This window comes from Physeter macrocephalus, chromosome 1, assembly GCF_002837175.3.
Source record: "Physeter macrocephalus isolate SW-GA chromosome 1, ASM283717v5, whole genome shotgun sequence".
NCBI lineage: Eukaryota > Metazoa > Chordata > Mammalia > Artiodactyla > Physeteridae > Physeter > Physeter macrocephalus.
This window is the reverse complement of record NC_041214.2, coordinates 23,612,132-23,634,090: the sequence shown is the minus strand read 5'-3', so window position 1 is coordinate 23,634,090 and position 21,959 is coordinate 23,612,132.

Sequence of the window (21,959 nt, the reverse complement as noted above, 5' to 3'; positions counted from 1 at the left end):
AATGCACATTTGACTAAACCCTCCGGAGAAGGGGCTGCAAATATAAAGCAAAAACAAAGACAAACAAACAAATCCCTGTTTTATTACACTTCCTTTAGGGTAGTGGTACAAATGCTGGCGTTGACAGATGTAGCAGTTTTGGCAGACGTTCTTTAATAACCAGTTATAGAGGTTAGAGATCGGTCAGTGGCCTCGAACAGTGCTCTGGCCAGTTGAAATCATCACAAAAAGAGTAAGGAAAAAAGGAAACATCAGCTATCACATGTGAGGGTAGGTTGTGATTCTGAACACAATTGAGATACTTCTTGAAGTTCTAAAAGAGAGATTTGCAAGACAGTGTTTCCAACACTGAGGGTAGAACCAGAGGAAAACAGTGATGGCTGGTTTTTTTTTGTTTTCCCTGAAATAACAGGCATTTATTTATTGTTTTTATTGGAGTATAATTGCTTTACAATGTTGTGTTAGTTTCTTCTGTACAACGAAGAATCAGCTATGTGTATACATATATCCCCTCCCTCTTGGACGTCCCTCCCACCCTCCACCCCCATCCCATCCATCTAGGTCGTCACAGAGCACCGAGCTGAGCTCCGGGTGCTATACCGCAGGTTCCCACTAGCTGTCTATTTTACACATGGTAGTGTATTTATGTCAAATCGAATCTCCCAATTCATCCCATCCTCCCCTCCCCCTGCTGTGTTCACACGTCCGTTCCCTACCTCTGCTTTTCTTTTCCTACCCTGGAAATAGGTGCATCTCTACCGTTTTTCTAGATTCCACATACATGCGTTAATATACGATATTTGTTTTGGTACCCACATTTTAACTCCAAGCTGGTATGACCTAGGAAGCAAAGATATATGAATAAGTAGATCATGATTATCAGATGAGAATTTAGAGAGCCTATGTTTCAGCTTTGTAATTACATGCAGAAAAAAAAAAGTGAGTTTCTGAGTGGTGAGATGACTTACCTAAGGACCCCTAGTAGCTAGTCATTGGCAGAGACTGAGAAAGAAGCAAGACCTTCAAATTCCCACTTCAGTCCCTTTGCACTAAGCTGTGTCTTAACTTTAGAGCACAACTGTATATGTTGGAGATATTATTAGTTTAGTATCTCAGAGCATACAGTTCTGGGTCAGATAGATATAGATTCCATCCAACTCCTTTGCCTGCAAGGTTCTGGGCAAATCACAAATCACTTTGTGCTTCAGTTTCCTCACTGAGAATATCCAAATAATGACAATATCAGCCTCAAATGCTTGTTTTAAGCATTAATTAGTAATCTAAGAATGGAGTCTAACTTTATAAATACTCAACAAAGAAGACTTATTTTATTCATTTATACCATATTAGAGGTTGATTCCAAAGTATTTTTCTCCAGATGTCAACATATTTTCATGTAGTTTTCAATAAATCTTGGAAATAAGAGGGATATTCATTTTCTGTGTTAAGAAAGAAGGTTCTGGATACAGTATTATGCACAAGTCATTTGTGTGAAGCTTCCATTTCAAAAAATATTCACTAGGGTTAAATCTTTACAGTAACACCCTGTCACTCTAATTTCACCTGTAATAATGAGCTGATGGATACATTAGAGCCAAGTAGCTGAAAACGCAGATTGATAAAGCAATAAAATGAATGAATCCTTTATCACAGATCCTGGAATATGTATATCTACAATTACCAGAACTCTATAGTAAAGATGAGATTATCTTGCTTTTTGAATAGCAAAGTGATTTTTAAGGAACGTGCATGAGTCTAAGAAGAAAGCCACTTATTTAATTCTCAAATTTTGATTTAAATGCTTAGGTAAAAGTGTAGTTTTAACAAAAGAGATAATGATTACTGTTTATGGATCACGGTAGATAGTATTGAAAGGAGAACGATACATACTAAAATTCCAATTTATCCCCCATATCTTGTTTAGCATATCTGAAGCAATGTTCGTTAGATGCTATTAGTTATTTGTGTTTTACAACTTAAAAAACAAAGGCTTAGACACTTAGGTCAATTGATCAAAATGAGAAAGTCAGTTAATAAGTGGAGGAACCAGAACATAAATTCATATCTAAAGAATCTAAAACCTTGCTCAATTCATAAAGTCAAACTATATATTCATAGAGATTGTCTTACTATTGATAGAGTATGATATTTGTTTTGACCCATTTGTGATACATAGGTGGTTATTTATACCAACTAAATTTTAGCAAAGACAAATATTAATTTATATTATTTGTACACAATACTAAAACATAAGTTTCAAAATCTGAGTAAACTATATTAAATTGAGACTGCTTATTTGGGGAATAATTTAAATCTTGTTTAATGTTTAAAAGAATTAGAAGCATTCTAAGCAAGGAAAAATAAAGTTAACATTAAACGCAGTATTATGCTTCCTAGCAACCAAGGTGAAAGAGGAAATGGCTGAATAATATCATCCACATTATCTATTATGAGGAAGCACAGCTTATCAGGAAAGAAATATAAATGGATAAGAAAAGAAAACAAAATACACCTAGCATTTACTAGCAGATGCTATGTATAAGACATGCTGAACACTATAATAGATGATGACTATAACATTATGTGACCTTTTTCTTAGGTCAACCAATTATAAACCTTAAGACAAAATGTTAAATCCCAGTTCAGTGAAAGTGTTTCTATGAAGAACAGAATAATAGAGTTCAGTCACCTGGCTTGCTGTCTGTCTGCCTTCTTAGAAAGGTAGAATTAAAAAAAAAAAACCTATGGAAATAAATGGTTATAATGTCCCTTAGGTCAGCCCTTTCAAATATCAATTGTCAAGCTTTGACAGCAGCTGTATGAGACCACATTTCAAGTTGAGAACTCTGACAAGTAAGTGAAAGGTGTTCTGAGTTTTTGATTGAAAGAATCCTTATGCTCTGGAAACCTGGGATATAAGTTATAAAGTTCACATTTTGAAATGAAAATTAAACAGTATGACTAAATCCAATCAGTGTGCATTATTTCATGAAATAATTACTATTTGTAGTTAAATGAAGAAGTCATTAAAATGCTAAAATCATTCTTATCAAATAGAATTTAGTGTTTAAAATTTAGGACTGCACTATGAAACCTGTTTTTATCATTTCTCCATTTTCTCCAATTTGAAAAAGTCGTATTTATTTGTTAGCACACATTTACCTTTTTTTATGCCTATGTCTATGTTACCTCTGATATTTTCACACCTAATTCATAATATAATTCCATTATGTTATATAAATAAATTTAGAAATCAAGTACTTACGTTAAAAAAAGTCATTTTGAGTTCCCTAAAGCCAGAATCTTCGAGTTATGTAAAATAAGTCTTTTGGTGACATGAGGACATGAATCATTCTATCATTGGTGTTCAACATCTATTCTTTCTTCAATTATTTTTTGTAAAATTTTCCACATGAGTCTTATATTGTGTCTGATATGTGTTAAGCACCATAATAAGCTATGATAAGTTGTTTTCAAGGGCTACTTATTTATGATTTCCTCTCGTCAACTCTCTCTTATTTTGGAAATGCATATATTATTGATCAATTCAACCAAAATGTTCTAGCTAATGTGGTGAGAAGCTCATACTCATTGATGAAATGGCAAGCTGAGATGCACTGTTTTGGTGCAAAACCATAGCTTATGCATCCTACCAATTAAAATTAGAGTCATTAACTAGTTTATAAAGAAAGATGGTTGCAGTCTTTTACTTTTGACATCCATCGCTATTCATATGGCTGGTTAGAACTGATGGTAACCATTTTAAATTAATTTGAGGGTCTTCTGCATGCGTTATTATATTGGGCAAGGTGAGGGATACAAAGATTCACATTACCCATTCACTCAGCAAATATTTATTTAGTCACTACCGTATGACAACTACTGTTCTAGGTACAAGGAATTCAGCAGTGAAACAGAACGACAAAAGGAGAAAGCAGTGAACAAAACATAAAGATACATTAGTCACAGCCTTTTCCTAGAAGAAAAGAGAAAAATATGGATATCTGGACAGTATGGACAAGAGAAATTTCTGAAAACAATACCAAAAACTTGTTAAAAAGCAACATTCTTTGAAAGTTAAAAGCAAAAACTTGAGTTGATCTTTTGAGTCTTGTCTTACTCTTTACAAATACTGGATGCTTTTTTTTTAAAACCTAATAATCAGCAAATATCCTCTGGGTGGAATGAAGAGAAAACAGCATCAGACCCAAAGTGACTATTTTCATTCCCTGATTATATAGTCCACAGTACTTAAGGTTATTATAAGCCATTTGAAACAACTTTCAAATGATGAATTTAGACAGTGGTCTACGAGTGACCATTTGGAATGATGCCGTTTTCCAGAGAAATAGCTCACAATGAATACTGATTTAAATAGAAACTGTTAGATTAAATGACTTTTTTTTCTTATAAAGGTACTTCTGTAAATTATCTAATCCCTTAAAAGGATATTCTGATTGTCTCCTTTGTATTTCCATAATAACTGATAAATAACACAAGGCTGTGTGTGCACATGTCTGTTTCTACCAGAGGAGGGTGCTGCTGGAGGACAAGGGTGGGACTTTAGTCACTCTTTCTCTCTGGGGCACTTAGCCTCACACCTAAGTGTGCTTCAAACAAATGCTGAACTGATTGAATTTTAATCCTAATAAAACGGGGAGTCAAAGGCAAAAAAAGAAAAAAAGGAAAAGAAAGACTCCCAAAGCATTCAGATCAGAATGAGTCTTCAGGGAACTTTCTCTTGAGAAGGGAGGTGGAGAAAAAGGACTGACAGCGCTCGCTCCTCACGCTCTTACTTCTCTACCAAAGTCCCTCTTATATCCACACAGCTGCTTATTCTCTTTCTTGATCCTTCCCTTTTTCCTCCACTTTGCAAATTCCCAAAAGGATCCACAGTGTTCAAGCCATTGCTGTTTTCTTGCCCTTTCACCTTCGTAGATTTTTCTACCTCGATTTCGCCCCATAGCCTTTCTGAACCATCCTAGTCTCTTTTAGTTTCTCACTGTTCTCACCATCTCCCCGCCTACAGGCAAAACCAGATCCTATTAATACTGACCACACAACAGAAACGCTCCTACTCTTTAGGCAACTGGAGAAAGCAGGGACTGCAAATGCTCAGGGTAGTTTTTGGTTCGCTTATTTGGTTTTTGTTGTTTTCATTCATCTCTATCACAGGCAAAAGACATGTGGGTTGAAAATGTCTGCCTGTTAAAATCTTTGAGGAAAAAAAAACAAGCAAAGACATTTAGTAAACACAGCGACGTTCAGCAACTACAGACCTCTGTAGTTGGAACAGGAGGAGGCGGGGATCCATCACGTTACACTGCCATAAGTAAAAGGTCCTGGAGAAACTGGATTACACAAAGAAAAATCAACAAGCACAAAGAGATACAATCTAGCCAGTGTTTAGGTGGACTCCTGATACTCTGGTCAGTTCTTAGGAGAGATTAAAATCAAAAAATCAAAAAAGAATTAGGATGTTCCAAATTTAGGGATTAAGATGTCTCTCATGGTCTGAATACATCTGCTCCCCGGATTCTTAGCCTTCCCTTTATAGCCAAGCAGGAGATATCCTGATTCCTTCAGTGACCAACACCTCCAATGGAACTACAGGTCCTACTCACTCTCACCTTTCCAAAGCTTTTGATCTGGCATTTATCCTCTCTAATACTATCTATGGCCCCTTCTCCACTGGATCCTTTCCATCAATATACACATATATTTTAACATTTTCTGTCTTATAAAAAAACGCTGCTTAATCCCACATTTACCCTATACTACTACCCCATTTCTCTGTTTTCTTCACTTAGAAAAATGACTGAAAATTTTGACACCCTCTGTCACTCTTCTAGAAACCACCCATCCTTTGGCTTTCATGACAACACACATTAGGTGATGTGCTTCTTTCCTCACTAAAATTCTCTTGTAAGTCTCCTTGGCTGGTGCCTCCTCCTTGACTATAAAGGTCGAAAAAAATCAGAGATTTATCCTGGGCTCATTTCTTTTTGCCATCTATGTACATAATGTACGTAGGTTATATTATCTATATCTACATCTATCTATCTGTCTATCTATCTACCTACCTACCTATCACAACATCCTTGTGCAAAATGCTCCCTGAAATCCTACAGTCGTATGCCAGACTGTCTCCTTGCCATCTTTACGTGATCGTCTAAATGACATCTTGAACATATGTTAGACAATATGGAACTCGGGATTTTTCTCATAAATTTGTTCTACCTCATTCTATTCTATTCGAATAAAGAGCACAACTCTCTTTTTAGAAATGTCCTCCTAATTCATCTCCCTACTCCAGCTTTTGATCTCTTTGCAATAAAATTTCCATCAAGCAGACAAGGTAATATTTTCAAACGTAAATCGGATCATGTCACTCCTCTGCTCTAGCAATTCCAGTGGCTTCCTTGTAAAGTTAGAACAGAATCTAAACTCACTATCCTTGTTGACAAAGCTTTAAATGATTTATCTGTTGCAGGAAGGGGGACCCCTTCCTGGGGCCGAGAGTGGGTTCTTGTCTAACGCTTGCAAATGAATTGTCCGAGGAGACACAATGTGATGACAAAGCAAGAGACTTTATTGAGAAGGGGCGCCTGGGTGTAGAGCAGCAGGGTAATGGAACCCAGGAGAACTGCTGTATCATATGGCTCGCAGTCTCAGATTTTATGGGGAATGGAGTTAGTTTCTGGATTGCCTCTGGCCAATCATTCTGACTCAGGGTCCTTCCCGGTGGCACCTGCTTTGCTCAGCCAAGATGGATTTCAGAGAGAAGGATTCTGGAAATTTGGTAGGACGTGTGGACTGGCGTCTCCTCTTTTCTTTTGACTTTTCCTGAATTCTTTCGGTTGGTGGTAGCTTGTTAGTTCCACCTTCCTTACCAGGACCTCCTGTTGTAAGATAACTCATGCAAGTGGTTACTATATTGTCTGGCCAGGGTGGGTGGTTTCAGTCAGTGGTTCCCCTAACATATCCCTTATCTGCCTCTTTGCTTTGAAACTCAAACCGCTGACCTACCTAGCCCAGCATACTTTTGTTAGTGGAGCTCTGCTTAGATTTTTTCAAAGTTGCTGAGCTGAGGTCTGTTTCTATATTGTCTGGCCAGGGTGGGTGGTTTCAGTCAGTGGTTCCCCTAACATATCCCTTATCTGCCTCTTTGCTTTGAAACTCAAACCGCTGACCTACCTAGCCCAGCATACTTTTGTTAGTGGAGCTCTGCTTAGATTTTTTCAAAGTTGCTGAGCTGAGGTCTGTTTAGGGATTTTGCACAAGCTATTCCATCCGTATTTGCTCATATGACCATTTTCTCAAAAATATCAGTAGCAATGTTTAAATTACAAGCATCACCAGAAAGCCTCATGAATTTCAAATTCTGATGATGCTTATTTACTAAGCAAGGTTGACTCACACCTATACGCGTGTCCTCACTGTGACCTTCAAGTGGCTGGCTCCTCATTATTCATGTGTTGACGTAAATGTCACCTCTTCAGGTGACTATAACATGCCACTCAGTCACTATTACATCACCCATTTAAATTTCTCTATATATCACTCAGCACTAGGCTGAGATTGTGTTTTTGTCTATTTGTTTATCATCTTTCTGTCTCTTCCAAGTAGAATATACTCTCTATGTGAACAGAGACTTTGACCCTTTGTTCCTTGTTGTGTTCCCAGGACCCATGCCTGGCCCAGAGAAGGCACTCAGGAAATATTCATTATGTTGAGCTGCATCCTTATGCCCCTAGCATAGTACTTGAATCATATTTTAAATTTAACAATAGCTTCCAAATTTTTTCTAAACAATAGCTTTCATATTTTTCTGAGTCAAATTTTGTACCCTTTATAATTCCATTGTCACCATCCCTCAAATATTTAGACTGTTCCCTGCTCCCCCCAAAATTTTGTTGTGAAAAATAAAGCTATAGAGATGGAACACACAAGAGTTCCTTTAATAGGAATTAACAAAGGTAATTGTCAGGGAGGAGGAAATTTTCCTCTGCCTTTTTAGGTTCTTCTGGCTTGTCTAAGTTTTAAATTGACATGAAACAGATTAACAGGAAAAGATTAAACAAATTTTTGATTATATGTATACATGGGAGAGCTCCAGGAAGACTAAGTAACTTGCCAAAATGGCTGAAATCCTCCCCTTAAATACCATCTTCAGCTAAAGACAAATGAGGATGTTGGGGGTAGTGATTTGGGACTTCAAAGGGGAGGAATGCAAGTCACATGGAGATGGAAAAGCAAATATCTGGTAAACAGGTGTTTACTGGGCCACAAAAAGACAGTGGAACACAGAGAAGAATCTTAACAGACTGCTAGGTTCCTCCCTGTCTACACACCTAGCTGATACTAGTTATCTATGGTGATAGTAAAAACGGAGCAGGACCCTGTGGTTGCTCCTGGGCACGGGAGCCTTTCTGTTCAGCCTCCATCACCTTCCCTGAGTTCCAAGGGCAGATTTGAACAGTTGCTAATCAAGGAATGGAAAGGATGCAGAATCAAGGAGGAACAGCCATGACACAATAGTACCGCCTTGGGGCAGGGTCCTGCACCCTGCCTCAAGAGATACTTATAACAATGTCTTTAAGCCCTTTTATAGAATTAAAACCCAACAAATGGAAGATGTCAGCATTCTCCATACCAGAGAAGACCACCTGGGACCAGACTAAAGGAAAGAGAGAAGCTCATCAACAAGATTACCTGAGATGATGGAAATTCCCTGGCGGTCCAGTGGTTAAGACTCTGCACTTTCGCTGCTGAAGGCCTGGGTTCAATCCCTGGTCTGGGAACTAAGATCCCACAAGCTGTGCCATGTGGCATAAATAAGTAAATAAATAAATAAAATAAAATAAAATAAAAGGAATGGAGAATATCATTTAAAAAGAAAAAAAAGAAAAGAAAAGATAATTACCTGAGATGAGATTAAAGGAGTGCAGGCCTTGCACACACCCTAATCTTAATCAGCAACCCAGCCTTTGAACAGTTGCCATAAAACTCCTCACCAAACTCCCCTGGGTTGGGACACAGTTTTCCAGGGCAGGAGCCCACCGTGTCCTCTTTTGCTTGGCAAAGCAATAAAGCTATTCTTTCATACTTCACCCAAAACTCTGTCTCTCAGTTTTGATTTGGCACTGGTGTACAGGGAGGCTGAGCTTTTCGGCATCAATAGCACCCTTTCTCAAACAGGTTCTCTATCTACATTGTTTCAGGTAGTTAGATGGAGGACCAAAGGTTCTTCCTGAGTCTTTCAGTCCTTGATTGTTTTCAGCTCAAAATAATCTGCATAGCAAAGAGACACATTTTGGGGTGGCAAATTTTGCTACCCTACAAAATTCTGTGGTATCTCTAGAAAAGGGAGCAAAAAAAAGAAAAAGAAAAAAACTTTAGGCAATTTACATCTTAGAAAAAAGAAATATGGTCAATGCCCCTAGTTGGACAAGTATAAAACATACCGTAAAGATTTTCTTCAATTATGTATTGCCGAAATGTAATAGCAAACAAAGTGTAACAGGGAAGAACAAAATCTGACTTCATGTTGAATCTGTTTCTTTTACTTTGACCTTTGCTTTCCGTTGCTTTTTTTCTTTTCTATCTATAGCTATAGACATACATAATGGCCTGCCTTGGGGAACCCTGCCCCTCTGCCTGAATGTTAAACTGAAGTGCCTCTGTTTAGCTCACAGTGAAACACCCTGACCCTGCCCACCTGTGAATGGCTGCAGAAAAGAAGAAATGAACACATCCCCTCCCAGAGTCTGGGCAAAACCAGGAGATATTTTGCAAGATGTATGGCCTTTTTACTTTAATTCCTCACCTCCTCCCCCTCTCTGTTCTATAAAAGAAACTAGCATCCAGACCCCAATAAGATGGCACTCTAGGATGCTAGTCTGCCATCTTCTCAGATGCCTGGTTTCTGAATAAAGTTGCTATTCCTTGCCTCAACACCTCATCTCCCAATTTATTGGCCTGTCTTGTGGCCAGCAGAGTGAGCTTGGACTCAGTAACATGAGTAGTGATTCTACCTTCCCATGTGTAGAATGCCAGGTTCTTGTATCTTCAAATGTATTCTCTTTTTCATCATTATATTTCCTATTTCTTTCCACTTTCTACTTGTAATTTTGCATTACTTTCAAGAATCACTATATACTGATGAAAATTATAGGAAATGTGTAGATGATTTAGTTATTATTTTGAACTGGTTTCATTCTCTATACTCATATACCTTATTTTTTTAACTTAATATACTATCAGAAATTAAGTTAATTACATCCTAAGCATTTTAACAAATAATGAAAATCTAAATTCAATTCTATACTACATGATGACTGCATAATTTCTATAGAGAAGGTGTAAAGGAGCAGTCAAATTGCAAGTAATGGCTAAGTTATTTGTCTTGAAATTACATTTATATAACAAACACAATACTTTGGTAGTTGTTTTTATTTGGGGTGTTTGCATTAAAGTAAGGAGAATATCGAAGAAGACTAAAACTCTTTTTCACTTTCTCGGCTCCATCGCAATACTCTTGTCTGATATTTTTAGAGAGGGTTTTGTTCCTATGATGTTTCTTTTTTTTAAAAATTTAAAACTAAAAGTCAAAATAGCACCTTGCTTAGAAAACTTGAATCAAATTTATAATAAATCATATTTTTAATCCCCTAAATAACTGGAAGTAACTTCTTTCTTTGATCATGTAAGCTTTTTCTTATATCTGTGATTAATGTTTACATTACTATAATTATCAGAAAGCCTAATGCATTTACAATTCAGAATAAGCTCATTTACTGAGCAAAATTGACTTACAAATTTGTTCCCTTTTTCATACTATTGTATGTTAAATGTCAACCAGCATACAGTGAAATTGAAGTGCCAAGTGTCAAATGTCTGAAAAACAACTTACTAAGTAGTCAGTAGACCAAGTCAGTTTTTCTCACAAGGAAATACATTTGACAGTCCTTGCTAAAAGGTGACATTACAGCATGAAAGAGGAGAAAGGATAAACCCTAATGAATATGCACAGAATATGGGTAATAGATGATTTTATGGTATAGCACAAACATGCAGCAGTTTGATGAGTTTTAGAATCTTACATTCTTAGGATTGTCAAACAATAATCAATATTGAGGCTGCAAAGAACAAAAGAGCTTTCTTTTGGGTTTTAAGAATTGCAATTTTGGAGACACAGATTTGGTTAAAACCAAGAAAGTATTTTGAGGAAGAAGAGTCAGGGGCTTATAAAGGCAAAAGCCATGGGGCTGTACTCTTACACAAGCAAAGAAATATTTGTCCTAAAGGGAGAGGCTGTCATGAGTTGTTTTAGGTTAAGGGTCTGATAAGTATCTTGAGTTTCTAGCAGATGTTCTGGATGCCTTTGTTAGGACAGTAGTGGTCAAAAGGTCAGATTCCATCCAGACTGAGACATGCATAAGTCACATGTCCTCTGTGGCCTCCTGGCTCCATTTTGGAGAGCTCTCTTAGCAATACTGACTCCGTTTTGCTTTTCCTTTCACAGGATGATTCCCTTAAAAATATCACTTTGAGAGAAAAGGCTTTAAGTGAAAACACATTGCCCTTCAAAATAATGATAAAGGTGAGAGCTAAGTTCTAGGGTTGAATTTTTTTTTTTTATCAGTTTATCTGCACTGATACCAGGAAACAGTTTTGCTAAAATATTCCAAGAAAACCAGGAAAATTTTACACCGAGAAAGAGTTCAGCCTAAGACAGCTCTTTGTCATGAAGATAAAGGAAAAGTAGTTAGTTGGTTAAATTCTCCTAATATATGCTAAAATAATCACATTTTAATAATGTCTTTTGTTTTAACATATGTACTTTTAAGGAGCATGTGCTGTTATAAACATATGAATACATGAGCAGAGATAGTGCCCTAAGGAAACCGGCTCTCTGATTTTAAGAGGACTCAGGTTTTCACTGGCAAGACTTGTGAATAATCATTTTCACTTAGAAGTGAATTTTACTCCTTCATATGAAGCCTCCCATTTTGGGATGCCTTCTCTCAAAAGTTAAATTGTCTTTTGGTTAATTAACATTTCACTTTTAAATGATGTCCCATTGTAATCCCTGTAACAGGATAATTGGGACATTAATCAGAATTTCAACATTATTTTATTTTATCTCAATTCTGTATCTTAAAATGTTGGATTGGGTACATGAAAGTCTTCTGTGACGTATCCGAGTATACTTTAAAGAAATTGAGTGTTTTCTCATGTATTTTAGGTAAAATCTCTTAAAAACTTGATAGTTTGAAGATGCACATTTTAAATAAAGTAATAGGGTCCGTGATTACGACTGTCGGTTTGGTTTGGATGAAAAAAGTCAATGCCTCAGCACAAGTACCTTTCACGGTGGTAAGCACACATGAGAATTTTTCACTGATTCATGAGCCTTGCCTCTGTGTGGGGGCCTGTGGCCCCTGACACCATGACGCTTAGACTGCATCTGACCACAGCATGTACTCTGTGAGCTGCCTACTCTTACACCTGTGTCAGGCCCTGCTGTCCAGGGTGATGCTTTGCCTATGCTTCAGGACTAGGCACCATGCTTAATGCTTAAATGGATTTTATACTACCTGTGGTTGTCATTACTCTATGGGAGTTCCTTATTTACCAAGATCATGGATATTCTTAAACCAGATGCTCCAGCATGTGCAGTTCAGCATCACAGTATTTCTGTGAGTTTTACCACTGTTCTGAAACAGCAACTAAGCACAGAACAAGGATTTTTAAATAGCTTGGTGTTGGGTACCAAAAGATAGAGAGCATCACGTCACTTCTGACTCTATGCTGATGAATATCTTTCACACTGAATATGATAGTTTAGTTGTGCACGGGAACAGAGGCTGCAGCATTTGGCTGCAAAATACCTCTTATGAAATTAAATTGAAATTTCATGTTTATGTTCATCTTACTATTTAAAATGTGCAAGTGAGCCCTTTGTTAAAAATATATTATTTCCCCATCTTTCTTGTTTATTATAGCATCATAAATATGTTGACAGTTCTCTCTACAGGCTTGTCAACTGTTGAGAAATCTAATGCCATCTTAATGTGATTTAAATGTAATCAATAATTTGGTTTTTCTGCTTACTTTTCATTTCTTTGATCAGGATACTTTGATATGCCCTTCCATCTGCTTTTAAGTCATTAGTTCATGAACATAAAGAAGAATCCACTTGGTAGGACACTGAATCCACAGGTATTTTTAATTGTAAAATTTTAACTAAGCTTTTGGGTGTTTGGCTGTTATGTTGCATTTCAAGTTCTCTCTTGGAATCCTTTAAACTTGTCACTTTCAGATGCCTTTTTTTTTTTTTTTAACATTTCCAGCTGAGCAGTAAAATATTTTCACCTTACTAACTGCTCTAAGGGTATCCCATGGCATATGTAAAAATAAAAGTCTGAATTTCAGCGAGCTCAAAAATAGATTTATATTTTCCCTTTTGTGAAAATAACAAACTCAGAGTCAATGTATCTGTACTTTATTATTCTGTTTTTCTACATTCGATTTGACTTTGGATTTATGAGAAGAGGTAAAAAATTCTAGTCAATGTAGAAAAAAATTGAAATAGTGAGACTCATAAGTATTCTAAAAGAAGTTCCCCAAATTTGTGAAAAGCCAGGAGTAGAATCCCTAATTAATTAATTTTTAATTAAAGCTGATGACCATTGTCCTGTGTGTTTTTCTAAAAGCATGACATACTTGAATTAAAAATATGTATTTAGGAGAAAATTTGCTTACAATAAAAGTAAGGAGAACAGTGAACAAGATCCTGGTAAGGGTGGAAACTAGGAAATAATCATATAGATCACTAGATATCATATATTTGAAATTTTGAAACGTTAACTCAGAAATATATATATATAGTGTCTTTGCTTTCTTTTCCTTGGGTCATTTAGCTAAATAAGAATGACTTTTTTTGGTAAGAATTGTTTTCCTCTTTTTTATATGCAATTTAAAAAATTAAAGCTTCCCAAGGCAGACTTCTTCTGGGCAGCAAGGCAAACTAGTCCTCCTGCCACAAAACACCTAGAGGTTGGACAAACTACAACAAACATATTTCTAAATGATTTGCAAAACTCTGCAAACTCTCAAGGTGGCACCAGAAATTCCCAAGAATTTCTCTCTACCTGCACCCCAACTCCTCCTACAAACACACACACACACACACACACACACACACACACACACACACACACAAATTTGAAAGCAAATTGATAAGAAAACCTGGGAGCTGAAATTGCCCTGAGGGAAGCTGACAGACACTGGAAACTCACTTTTGGATGTTAACAGCGTGTTATGATGTGAGAATGGGTCTTAGCCTAATAGAATAAGAAAGGTATCCTGAAATCCCCAAGTAGAACTGAGACTCTGGAAAGATATACCTTAAATTAAAAGTGTGATCTTAAAAGTACATATCTTAAAACACATACACATATGTATGATGTAACATGTAGATATAGAGATAGATAGATAGATAGATAGATAGGTAGATAGATAGATGATAGATTTTTTTTTTAAAGCAAAGTGACTGCCAAGCTTACCAGTACTTCACAAGGTTCCCCTCAGCAATTATCTACACTTCTCTTCCTCCCTAAGAAGTAACCACCAACCTGAATTTTAGATTACATATTCCCATGCAGTCTTTAGAGTTTTACTACCTATATATCTATTCCAAGCAAAAAATTTGTTTAGTTTGTTTTTCTGTTTTTGAACATGGAATCAAACTATACATGATGCTATATTCTCCACACTCATTTTGCCAGTAGTTTGGACAAAAGTACCCATTCAGTCAGACCAGTATCATTATTAGCAGCCTGCAGATCCAAGAACAAGCAGTAAATTAGATAAAAAGTGATAATCAAGAGTTAGTGCTCAGAGAGGTTTGGCCAAGATGACAAGAGGAGGAAGGCCCTGATCTCACTTCCTCCCAAGGGCACACCAAAATTACAACTACAGTAATCCCCTACATATGAACCTTCAAGTTGCGAACTTTCAAAGATGTGAACGTGTGTTCCATCAATGTCAGTTGTGAGTGAAATTGCATCTTGCCCTCTGTCTCCTATTGCTCACGATCCTTCAGCTCTACCATCTCCCACCTCCAGTCAGTAACTCTTCTTGCCTATTCACTTGATACCAGCCCCTGTATGCCAGGTGTTAATACTGTACTACTGTACTTTTCAAGGTACCGTACTGTAAGATTAAACATGTTTTCTTTATTTTTTGTGTTGTTTGTTTTTTATGTATTATTTGTGTAAAAGGTATTACAAACCTATTACAGTACAGTACTATATAGCTGATTGTGTCAGTTGGGTACCCAGGCTAACTTTGTTGGACTTATGAACAAATTGGACTTATGAATGCACTCTCAGAACGGAACTCATTCGTATGTAAGGGACTTACTGTTTTTAAAGAACAACTGTATTCTAGCAGGTGGCATCCATTTTGCGGAGGTCATTTCACCATGTGGACACTGGCGCTGACAAGAGCAATTTTGGAATTCTCCCTCTAGCTTATTAGCCCTGGAACCCAGACTCATCTACCAGTCTCTCAGCATTAAGACTGGGATGCCTCAGTCCAAGCAGCTAGCCTGGTGGAGACTCAGCCCCCATACCAGCAGGCCAGTTGTCATAGGACCCTCTGAACCCCTAGCAACCCTGGGACCTGGCCTCACCCACCAAAGGCCAGCACTAGCCTTAGAACCCCCTGAACCTTGGCATTGACCACTAGTGGGCCAACACAGTGTACAGGACCTCCAGAGACTTACATTCAAAGACCCTGGGACCTGGCTCTGTCTACCAATGAGCTGGCACTAGCGTCAGGACCTGATCTTACCCACCAGTGGGCCAGCATCAGCCCCAGAACCATTGCAGCCCTGTAGCCAGCCCACATACCAGCAGGCATGCACCTGCCCTGGGACCCTCTGATCCCCAGCCCTGCCCACCAGCAGGCCAAAAACAACTATGTGGACCACTGGGCCCAACAACCAGAGCCCCAGGACCTGGCTCCACCCACCAATAGGCCAGCAATAGCCCTGGGGCCCCCTGGGCTCCAGCCTTCTGTGCCAGCAGGCTGATACCAGCTCTGAGACACCTTGGGCCCCACAGCCAGCCTCCCTGGAGTCAGGTACCACTCACCAGGAGGCTGATACCAGTTTAGAGACACCCTGGACCCCACAGCCAGTCATGTCATGAACTGGACGCAACCAGGAGATTGACACTAGATTTAGGATCCCTAGCCTCACAACCATCCACTCTGGAACCCAGCACCATCTACCAGTGAGCCAGCACTACCTCCGGCACCCTAGGGACTCCATAGTAAGCTACCTTTGACTTGACTCCACACACCAATGGCACAGGACCTGGCAACAAATCAGACTGGGAGTCAGCCATGCCTACCAGACTGCCCACAGTAGCCAGCCCACTACAGCAGAAGGGCCCATGCAGCCCACATAGGAGAGACCTCTAGAGCATATAGCTCTAGTGACCAGAAGAGAGTGTGCTGCTGGGACACAAAAGATGTCTCCAGCAAAGGGCCATGTCTCCTAGATCAGGAAACATAACCAACCTACAAAATATATAGAAAGAAAACAGCAAACTAGGCAAAATTAAGTGATAGATAAATATGTTCCAAACAAAGGAACATGATAAAATCCCAGAAGAAGACCTTAAGTGAAGCAGAGATAAGCAATCCACATGGTAAAGAGTTCAAGTTAATGACCACAAAGATGCTCAAAAAAACTCAAAAGTGAATGAACAGAGAAGTTAGAAATTTTTAACAAAGATTTAGGAAATATAAAGAAGAACTAAACAGATCTGAAGAATATGATAACTGAAGTGAAAAATGCACTAGAAGGTATCAACAGTAGAATAGATGACACAGTAATGGATCAGTGAACTGGAAGGCAGAGTAGTGGAAATCACTGAAGCTGAAAAGAAAAAAGAATTTAAAAATTGAGGACAAGTTAAGAGATGTCTGAAACAACATCAAGCATACTATCTTTTGCATTATTGGAATCCCAGAAGGAGAAAAGAGAGAAAGGGACAGAGAACATATTTGAAGACATAATAGCTGAAAACTTCCCTAACCTGGGAAAGGAAAATGACATCCAAGTCTAGGCAGTACAGAGATTTCCAAACAGGATCAACCCAAAGAGGACCACACGAAGACACATAGTAATTAAAATGACAAAAATGAAAGATAAAGAGAGAATATTAAAAGCAAGGGAAAAGCAACAAGAGAACTCCCATAAGGCTATGAGCTGACTTTTCAACAGAAACTCTGCAGGCCAGAAGGGAGTGCCACAATATATTTAAAGTGATAAAAGGCTAAAACCTAAAACAAAGACTACTCTACCAAGCAAGTCTTTCATTCATATTTGAAGGAGAGATCAAAAGTTTTACAGACAAGCAAAAGCTAAAAGAGTTTTAGGAGGATGAAACCAGATTTACAAGAAATGTTAAAGGGACTTGTCTAAGTGGAAAAGAAAAAGCCTCAATTAGAAATATGAAAAGTATGAAAGGAAAAATCACATTGGTAAAGGCAAACATACTGTAAAGGTAGTAAGTCAACAATGTATAAAGCTAGTAGGAAGGTTAAAAGCTGAAAGTAGTAAAATCATCTATATCCACAGTAGGTAGGTAAGGGATACACAAACCAGAAGGAAATAAATATGATGTCAAAAACAGTAAAGCAGAGGAAAGTAAAAATGAAGGATTGCTAAAATGCATTTGAAATTAAGAGCTCAGCAACTTAATATATATGTATATATACATGTATATATGTATATATACACGCACACCTAATGGTAACCACAAACCAAAAATCTATAATAGACACACACACACAAAAAGAGTAAGGAATTCAAACATAGCACTAAAGATAGTCATCAAAGCACAAGGGAAGACAGCAAAAGAAGAACAAAAAATACGTAAACAATGCAAAAACAATTTTGAAAATGGCAATAAGTACATACATATCAATAATTACTTTAAACGTCAATGGATTAAGTGCTCCAATTAAAAGACATAGAGTGGCTGAATGGATACAAAAACAAGAACCATATATATGATTCCTATAAAAAATTCACTTCAGAGCTTAAAGACACACACAGACTGAAAGTGAGGGGATGGAAAAAGGTGTTTCATGCAAATGGAAATCAGACTTACCAAGAAAAGAATAAAGAGGGGCCAAATTAATAAAATCAGAAATGGAACATAAAAAATTACAACCAGCACCACAGAAATATAAAATCTCCTAAGAATGAACCAGGAAGAAATAGTAAATGTGAACAGACCAATTACCAGTAATGAAAGTGAATCAGTAATATTAAAACTCCCAACAAACAAAAGTCCAAGAAAAGCTGACTTCATAGGTGAATTCTACCAAACATTTAGAGAAAAGTTAGCATCTATCATTCTCAAGCTATTCCAAAAAATTGCAGAGGAAGAACTGCTTCCAAACTCCTTCTACAAGGCCAGCATCACCTTGATACCAAAACCAAAGATGCCACAAGAAAAGAAAATTATAGTCCAAAATCACTGATGAACATAGATGCAAAACTCATCAACAAAATATTGGCAAAGCAAATTCAACAATGCAGTATTAGGATCATACACCATGATCAAGAGGGATTTATCCCAGGGATGCAAGGATAGTTTAAAATCTGCAAATCAATGTTATACACCACATTACAAATTGAAGACTGATAATATGATTATTTCAATACATGCAGAAAAAGCTTTTGACAAAATTCAACATCCATTTATGATAAATATGTTGGACAATGTGGGTAGAGAGGGAACATATCTCAACATAATAAGGCCATATATGACAAGCCCACAGCTAACATACTCAGCAATGAAAAGCTGAAAGCATTTCTTCTAAGATCGAGAACAAGACAAGGATGCCCACTCTCACCACTCTATTAAACATAGTATTGGAAGTCTTAGCCACAGCAATGAGAAAAGAAAAAGAAAAGAAATTCAGGGGACTTCCGTGGTGGTCCAGTGGTTAAGACACCATGTTTCCTATGCAGGGAGCACAGGTTAGATCCCTGGTCAGGGAACTAAGATCCCATATGCTGTGCTGTGTGGCAAAAAAAAAAAGGAAAAAAATTCAGATTGGAAAGGAAAAGTAAAACTGACACTGCAGATGACATGATACTTTACATAGAAAATCTTCAAGATGCCACCAGAAAACTACTGGAGTTTAACAAATTGTTAAAGTTGCAGGATATATAGAAATTTTTTGCATTTCTATACACTAACAATGAACTATCAGAGAAATTAAGAAAAAAATTCCATTTACAATTGCATCAAAAAGAATAAAATACCTAGGAGTAAATCTCGCCAAGGAGGTAAAAGCCTTATACTTGGAAAACCATAAGACATCATGAAAGACATTGAAGATGACTCAAACAAATGGAAATTTACTGTGCTCATGGATTGAAAAAATTAACATTGTTAAAAGGAACATACTAAACAAGACAATCTACAGATTGAATGCAATCCCTGTCAAAATACCAGTGGATTATTTCACAGAAATAGAACAAATATTCTAAAATTCGTATGAAAACACAAAACACCCTGAATAGCCAAAAAAATTTTGATATAGAACACCAAACTGGAGGTATGACATTCTCTAATTGCAAACTGCACTACAAAGCTACAGTAATAAAAGAGGTATGTTTCTGGCAAAAACTGGCACATAGACCAATGGAACAGAATGGGAAGCCCAGAAATAAACCCATATTTACATAGGTAATCTACAACAAAGGTGTCAAGAATACACAATGAGGAAAAGAAAGCCTCTTCAATAAATGGTGTTGGGAAAACTGGACAGCTGTATGCAAAAGAATCAAACTGGACTACTCTCTCACACCATACATGAAAATACATTCAAAATGGATTAAAAATATAAATGTAAGACATGAAACCACAAAACTTCTAGAAGAAAACATAGGTAGTAAACTCTCTGACATTCTTCTCAGTAATATTTTTTGGATATGTCTTCTTAGGCAGGGGAATCAAAAGTAAAAATAAACAAATAGGACTACATCAAACTAAAAAGCTTTTGCACAGTGAAGGAAACTATCAACAAAAGAAAAAGTCCACCTACTGAATGGGAGAAGATATTTTCAAACAAAATATCCAATAAGTGGTTAATATCCAAAATATACAAAGATCTCATACAACTGAACATCAAAAAACAAAAACAAAAAAAATGGGCAGTGGATCTGAAAAGACATTTTTCTAAAGAAGATATACAGATGGCCAACAGGCACATGAAAAGATGCTCAACATCACTAATCATTGGAGAAATACAAATCAAAACCACGAGATAATCACCTCACACCCGCAAGAATGGCTATTATCAAAAAGACAATATATAGCAAGTGTTGGTGAGAATGTGGTGAAAAGGGAATCTTTGTACACTGTTGGTGGGAATGTAAAGAGTGCATCTACTGTGGAAAAAAATACAGAGGTTCCTCAGAAAACTAAAAATGGAACTACTCTATGATCCACCAATCCCATTCCTGAGTATAAATCTAGAGAAAACAAAAATACTATTTCAAAAAGATACATGCACCTCAATTTTCATAGCAGCACAATAGCCAATATATAGAAGCCACCCAAGTTTCCATCTACAGAAAAATGGGTAAAGAAAACGTGATAAACGTACAGAGTGGAATGTTACTCAGCCATTATAATGAAATTCTGCTGTTTGCAACAACATGGATAGACCTAGAGGATATTAGACTAAGTGAAATAATTCAGATAGAGAAAGACAAATACTATATACAGTGCATGAATTATTCCCAGTTTTTATATTCTAACTTCATTATTTCCATTGCTTGTTTATCCCTCGATAGACATGGTTTTTAACACCGCCTTCAAATCTGCATCCATAGAAATTTAATAAAATTCCACAAGAGAAGAGATTTAATTCGCTATATCTACTTGTTTCCATTGAATTTTTTAAAACAATAGTATTTTTTATTTTTACTTTTTTTTTAACATCTTTATTGGAGTATAATTGCTTTACAATGGTGTGTTAGTTTCTGCTTTATAACAAAGTGAATCAGCTATACATATACATATGTCTCAAAATCTCCTCCCACTTGCGTCTCCCTCCCGCCTTCCCTATCCCACACCTCTAGGTGGTCACAAAGCGCCGAGCTGATCTCCCTGTGCGATGCAGCTGCTACCCACTAGCTATCTATTTTACATTTGGTAGTGTATATATGTCAATGCCACTCTCCCACTTTGTCCCAGCTTACCCTTCCCTGTCCCCGTGTCCTTAAGTCCACTCTCTACATTTGAGTTTTTATTCCTGTCCTGCCCCTAGGTTCTTCAGAACCTTTTTTTTTTTTTTTTTTAGATTCCATATATATGTGTTAGCAAACGGTATTTGTTTTTCTCTTTCTGACTTACTTCACTCGGTATGACAGACTCTAGGTCCATCCACCTCACTACAAATAACTCAATTTTGTTTTTTTTATGGCTGAGTAATATTCCATTGTATATATGGGCCACATCTTCTTTATCCATTCATCTATCAGTGGACACTTAGGTAGCGTCTATGTCCTGGCTATTGTAAATACAGCTGCAATGAACATTGTAGTACATGACTCTTTGAATTATGGTTTTCTCAGGGTATATGCCCAGTAGTGGGATTGCTGGGGCATATGGTAGTTCTATTTTTAGTTTGTTAAAGAACCTCCATACTGTTCTCCGTAGTGGCTGTATCAATTTACATTCCCACCAACAGTGCAAGAGGGTTAACTTTTCTCCACACACTCTCCAGCATTTATTGTTTGTAGATTTTTTGTTGATAGCCATTCTGACTGGTGTGAGGTGATAACTTCATGGTACTTTTGATTTGCATTTCTCTAATGATTAGTGATGTTGAGCATCCTTTCATGTGTT